Genomic DNA, 7,343 nt, shown 5'->3' with positions numbered 1-7,343 from the left:
GGTGGGGTGGGAACCGGGTGGACGGGAGCTATGGGGGGAAAAAAAGAGGAACAACTGTAATAATCTGAACAATAAAGATTTAATAAAAATAAAATTAAAAAAAGAATGTCAAGTCACTCCAAGGTGGAGACAGAATCAGGCTAGCCTCAGATATCTTCACAATAATATTCAGTTCCAAAAGATAAGTTAGCAATTGCTATAACATTCTAGAGGAAAAAAAGTATGAGCCAAAAGCATTATACCCAACCAAGTTGTATTTAATTTAAAGTCACAAATTAAAGGTGCCTTTGAACAACCAAAAGAAAGAAATAGAAAACATTTGTACCCTTTACATCCAACTGAAATATGAATCAACTTTGTAATGGAGCAGTGATAAAATCCCATGGTGAACATTTAATCTGTCTAAATGTCATACTAAATTATAAGCAACTATGGTAATGACAATTATAGAACCAAATGTAAATGTGTTAACTTGACAAAATTAGAATAAGATAACTAACAAAATTGGAAGATGGGAAAGGCAAGTGAGACTGGTAATTTCCTTGCCGTTTCTGGCAGGAAGTCAACCAATAGAATCTAAAATTAGTACATATGGTTAAATAAGATGACTCTAACTTCTCAATTACTGTTTTTGTTTATAATTTTGCAATTCTTTTTTAGGGAAGGAACATTTATCAGCAGCTTTCATTTTCACTTCAGTTTCTTTTTCTTGTGTTAAATTTAATAACAGTTACTTTCATTTCAGTTTCCTTTGGTAAATTGGATTTTATAATATAAGTAAAATCAAATTGAAGACTTTCTATTGAAAAGTATGGTATAAATTTTATAAAACTAGTGCTATTTAGTTCTCTCTCTCTCACCTTCTATCTCTATATATGTACAGGATAAGCCTGGAATAATGTTACTGATCGTATGATTATTTTATAATTTCCCCTCTGTCTTTTGTCAACTTGCTTGAATCTTTAATGAAATTAGCAAAATAAAGTAATTAATAAAAAATAAGTAAAATGTGCCCAATAAGAAGAACATTGATATTTTTATCCATTTAAAAAAAACATCAAATACAATGAGGCTTACTCTTAGCAATTAAGGCATTTTAAGCACTTAAGTCTTCTTAAGAAATCCTGATCCCTTCCTTTCAAGATTGAAAATGAGATACTATATCACTGATAATGCTTTTGAGCAAGCCACCAGATATCACTGAAATGACCTCGCTAGCATTATCATTGTCATTAACAAAAAAATGTTTTCATCTCATTCTTCATATCCCAAGCTCATGAACAGTTTTCCTTTAATAGCCAGACCAATGCCATATGGGGGAAAAAGACTAGTCTTTGCTGCCCATTTCACTTCTTCACACAGTATGCTAAAAGATCATACTCAATGATCACAACCAACTTGTTATTAAATGTTTTAATTTTTTCTGTAGTACTAAGTCAAAGTTAGGAAGCATAAAGCTGAATCAGTGCAGAGTGCTCTCTGTGAATAAGTCATGTGGTAACTAGCATCCCAATAAAGACTTTCATTGAAGTGTCAATGTCCTTCTTTGTTGCTTACTGATCTGTGGATAACTCTTTCTTGTCTGTACCATGACTCAGGAAACAATCACTAACCAAACAAACAAAATGTTTCTTCCATGTGAGGAAAAACAAAAAACTGCTGGGCATGTCTCCTTCACGTCTATTCCACACTTAAAACCAATGTCAGACTACTCATCAGTGGTCTTGCCTACATTGTTCTAGGTTGCATACCACTGATTTGTTGTTGTTGTTGTCATTTTGCTTTCCCTCCATACATACTGGTCACTTGTTTGGGGCTGGTTTTGCACACTTCTTAATATGGTGTGATTGGTACCATCTATACCAGGGGTGGGCAAACTTTTTGACTCGAGGGCCACAATGGGTTCTTAAACTGGACCGGAGGGCCGGAACAAAAGCATGGATGGAGTGTTTGTGTGAACTAATATAAATTCAAAGTAAACATCATTACATAAAAGGGTACGGTCTTTTTTTTTTTAGTTTTATTCATTTCAAACGGGCCGGATCCGGCCCGCGGGCCGTAGTTTGCCCACGGCTGATCTATACTAATAAAAGGGAAATATGCAAATTGGTCACCACACCCTAACAGTCACGACCGAATATGCTAATTAGTCATGGCCAGTTTGCAAATTGACCATCACTCCAACACAATAATAAGAGAAGGATATGCTAATTAGCCCTGATATGCTAATTAGTCACAACCAGTATGCAAATTGACCATAACTCCAACACACAAGATGGCCACCCCCATGTGGTCAAAGATGGCCGCCCGCATGTGGCCACAAGATGGCCAGCAGGGGAGGGCAGTTGGGGGCGACCACGCCTGCAGGAGAGGGCCATTGGGGGCAACCAGGCCTGCAAGGGAGGGAAGTTAGGGGGGACTGGGCCTGCAGGGGAGGGCAGTTGGGGGCGACCAAGCCTGCAGGGGAGGGCAGTTGGGGGTGATCAGGTCAGCAGGGGAGGGCTGTTGGGGGCGATCGGGCTGGCAGGGGAGCAGTTAGGAGTTGATCAGGCTGGCAGGGAAGTGGTTAGGGGGTGATCAAGCTGGCAAGCAGAAGCGGTTAGGGGCAATCAGGCAGGCAGGCAGGCGAGCGGTTGGGAGCCAGAAGTCCTGGATTGTAAGAGGGATGTCCCAGATTGGAGAGGGTGCAGGCTGGGCTGAGGGACACCTCCCCCCAGTGAACAAATTTCGTGCACTGAGCCTCTAGTCCTATATAATAAAAAGCTAATATGCAAATTGTACCCTCAGGAGTTCTACTGAGAGGCCGGGAGTTTGATCACTCGCTATGATGTGCACTGACCACCAGGGGGCTGCGTGAAACATGGCAGGCAACCAGCAGTGGTGGCGGGGCGCTGAGGGAGTGAGGAAAGGGGAAGGCAGGGAGGTGGGGAACATGATTGGCCCTGATTGCTGGCTGGTCTTAGGGACCCTACCCATACATGAATTTCGTGCACTGGGCCTCTAGTTTATTGATATAAGGAGGGAGACTGAGTCTTGCTTTTGCACTTTTGGAATTGATAGTAGTCAAGACTCTCTCATTAACAGGTGACAGACAACACAAGGCAAAATAGCTTTAGCAAAAAAAAACAGAAGCAGTGAACTCACAAACCAGGAAGTCCAAGGGTGGACTTCTGTCACAAAAGATCTGAAAGACCAAACTATATCATCTGAAATCAGCCTCTCTCTATCCAACTTTTGGCCCTGCTTTCCTCAGAATTAACTTCATCCTCATGGTACACAAACTAAAACCACCAGCCACTCCAGACTTATCCATTCAAAAGAGTTTGTGGTCCCAGAGGAAGGAGAAGGAGGCCTGCCATGCACTATATTAATCCCCATAGAGGTTGCACATGATTGACAGCCTCACCAGAATTACATGGATTGGGGGAGGCTTATTTCACTTAGCATAATGCTCTCCATGCCCATCCATGCTGTTGCGAATGATAAGAGTTTTTTCTTTTTTACAGCAGCATAGTATTCCATTGTGTAGAAGTACCACAGTTTTTTAATCCACTCATCTGCTAAGAAACAGAAAATTTTGAAAGTAGAATTTTGTAGGATTTTTTTGGTAGGATTTGCCCCTAACTAATATTGTGTTTTAGGATAATTTCTTAATAGATGGTATGGTAACAGTGAAGTTTTTACATTTATCACTTTGGTAAACTCAAAAAAATTTTCAGAACACACAAAGTAATTCTTTTCCATTGAAAATTATTGGTTTTTATTGTTGAAAATGTAGAAGAGATTCTAGTGAATATGGGCTGTTTTTCCTGGAAAGCATTATGCTAAGCAAAATAAGCCATTTGGAGAAAGATAAATATCACGTGATCTCACTCATTTGTGGAATATAATCAACAACATAAACTGATGAACAAAAATAGACCCAGAGACAGAGAAGCATCGAACAGACTGTCAAACCTCAGAGGGAAGGTGGGGGAGGGGGAGGGGAGTAAGAGATCAACCAAAGGACTTCTATGCATGCATATAAGCATAACCCATGGACACAGATAGTAGCGGGGTGAGGGCATGTGCTGGGGGATGGGAGTACCTGGGGAGAGGTCAATGGGGGAAAAAGGAGACATATGTATTACTTTAAACAATAAAGAATTTTTTTAAAAAGTTTCTGGTGCATCCCTCTTGCCAGTTTTATTTTTCTTCTGCTTGTAGGAAATCATCAAACTCAGGAATTTATTTGTCCCAATACATAGATTCACATTCTCACTGGAATCTACTTCACTATTTACGATTTTAAATTATCATGAGGTAAAGTATTTATTTTGTTATTTTCATCACTACCTTTTTATCACTACTTTTATCTTTTAATACACTCTTTGGAGACTTTAATACATTTCTTAAAAAATGTAAAATTAACAATAACATGTAATTAATGTAAAGTGTTATTCAAAACAAACTACACCCTGTTTTTTTAGGGAAAATGACCAAACAGCACTTGTGGGGCATTGCAGTAGTTACAAACGTGTTCATGAATTTTTGGACCTTTCTCCCATTGAGAAATGAGGTCTATGTCCCCTCCCTTTGACTTGTACTGACTTTAGTGACCTGTGCAGTAAAAGTGACAGATTGTGACTCCTAGAGCTGGGTCATAAAAGGCAACACAGCTCCAACTTTGGTGACTGATATACACTGATTTGGAGGCTGAAAGCTCAACTATCCAGAAGTGCCATGCTGTGAGGAAGCCCCGGCCACCTATAGAGACCACTAGAGGCCCGGTGGGGGATTTGTGCACTAGTGGGCGGTGGGGCCTGTGGGGATCAGCCCGCTGTGGGAGTGCCTCTCATCCTGGTCAGCCAAGCAGCTGTGGACCCACACTCTGAGCGGCTGCTCCCTGGCCCAGCCTCTTCTGTGGAGCCAGAGCACTCCCCTCTCCAGGGTACCCGGTCAACGGGGCCCAGGGACAACAGCACTGAGAGGTGACAGCGGAGTAGGCCTCAGTCTGGCAGCAGCCACAAACCTGCCTCCCAGCCTCCACGGTCAGCTCTGCTACAAGCCCGGCAGCAGCGCTGTGTGGCCTGCGGGGATCCAGAGGAGGTGACAGGGAGCAAGGAGGAGGAGCCTGGGGTGAGGAGGCAATGATCGCAGCCTGGGCTCCTGCCCATGGGTTCAGGGTTCGCAGCGGGAGCAGCTGCTCATCCTGGTCAGCCAAGCGGGGCTCCCATTGTGGTAGCGTACTGACCACCAGGGGGCAGCTCCTGCATTGAGCGTCTGTCCCCTGGTGGTCAGTGCATGTCATAGCGACTGGTCAACTGGCCGTTCTGGTAATATGCAAATTGACCGAACGGCAGAACGACCAGAATGCCCACAGCCCCTCCCCCTGGCTGTCCCCACTCCCGAGCGGGCACCTCCAACCAATTGGGAGTGGGGCCTCCAGGAAACCACCCACGGACCCTCCCTCTGGCTTGCCTCCCCCCTGATGGCCCCCATTGGGCTGGCCAGCTGGACCCCATGAGTGCACAAATTCTTGCACCGGGCCTCTAGTATAGGATATTTAAACATTGGAGTCAATATCTTCACCTGTGGTCTGAGCCAGTAACCAGCATCAACCACCAGACATGTGAGTAATGATGCTTCCAGTTGATACTAGCTCCCTCCATGGAGTCACTCCCAGATGTTTAGTGTTCCTATCTGAGTCTCTAGACATCTTGGTGCAGAAACAGGCCATTTCTACTCTTACTTGTTTGAATTTGTGAAGCGTGAAATCTCTGAACTTAATAAACTGGTTGTTTTAAGAAGCTAAGTTTTGGAGCGATCTGTTATGCAACAATAGATAACTGGAGCAGGCATATCCTCATCAAATATTAAGAATGTGATGGTTAAAACCATGAAACTCTATTGTGGTGTACAATCAGCTGGACAAAAACTAGAGAGCCTTAAAATATAATTGTGGCAAAGACGTAGGGCAATCTCATACACTACTGTTGGAAATGAAAACTGGTCAACCATTATAGAAGACAAATCTAGCAAAATCTAGTAAGATTGCCCATGCAATGCCTAGTGACCTCAGTACTACTCATAGCAATATAGCCTAGAACAACTCATTTGTCCGTTTGAAGATATGCATCAAAAATATTCATTGCAAAAACTATATGTCATAGCAAAAACATTTAAAGCAATGTAGGTATCCAGCAAAACAAGAATGAATAAATAAACAGAGGTAAATTTACATGATTGAATTCTAAGTGGGAGAGAAAATAAATTTGAGTTACAAATTTCAACATGGGTGAACCTCAGGAGCATAAAACAAAGAGGAGGAGGAAATTGCAGAAACATCTATAAATATGACATGGTTTACCACAAGTTCTAGATGCATATTACCTCAGCATAGCGGTGAATAGCAAAGATTATGATGCCAGAAACTAACTGGGTTCAAATTACACATACAAACCAACTGTGCGTCTGGGGAGAGTTACCCAACCCCTTTGGGATTTACTCTCCTCATTAGGGAAAATGGGGGTAATAATAACTAAAATAACATTACCTGTGTCATAGAAGATTTTATGAAAATTTAGCACTTGTAAAGCCCTTAAAAGAGTGCCTGGAGCATTGTAAGTGCTCATGTGGCTATTGTATTATTTGTATAATGAAAAGAGTACATGAAAGTGATGAACACCAAATTCAGGATAATGATTACCTCTGGGACAAGGATGAAGCAAAGGATGGAGATAAAACTCAGGAAGGGATCACAGGGGCTTCTGTTGTACTATCAGTGTTTCCTGTATGGAAACTGTATGACACCTGCATTAGTGTTCATTATATTTTATACATTTTTAGATGTCTTCAATATTCCACGATAATTACTGAGAAGAACAAAGACTATCATGAAGATTTTCTGGAGAAACCTTCACTAAATGTACATGTTCACTCTTTGAAATGATACTTCTGGCCCTAGCCAATGTGGAAATGTGGAGCAAAATAGAACAGCAATAGCACAAAATCTCAGATGATTTCAGAAGAAAATAAAGAAAATACTCAGGTGCTACAAATGAAGAAGGAGCTTAAAGCTATGGCGTAAGCAGGAGTGAGATACTAAGATGGCTTACAGGAATAGACTAGCTAGAGGCCCTAGGGATGGGCCATTGAGAGTTTTACTGCTCACTAATGTTGGGAGAGGAGATGTGGTTGGTCATACAAGGAGAATAGCAGACACGTCAGCATTAAGCCTAGAGCCTAAAGACTGAGTATCAATGAAAAGGGTACTGAAAAAAACTCCAACCTCCATCCCTGGCCAATAAGAGGAAAGAAGATAGTAATTTGGTAGGGGCTGGGCTGTGTGTGTGTGTGTGTCG

The sequence above is a fragment of the Myotis brandtii genome, unplaced genomic scaffold (assembly GCF_000412655.1).
Source record: "Myotis brandtii unplaced genomic scaffold, ASM41265v1 scaffold21, whole genome shotgun sequence".
Taxonomy (NCBI): Eukaryota; Metazoa; Chordata; class Mammalia; order Chiroptera; family Vespertilionidae; genus Myotis; species Myotis brandtii.
Note: the sequence above shows the minus strand (reverse complement) of the source record.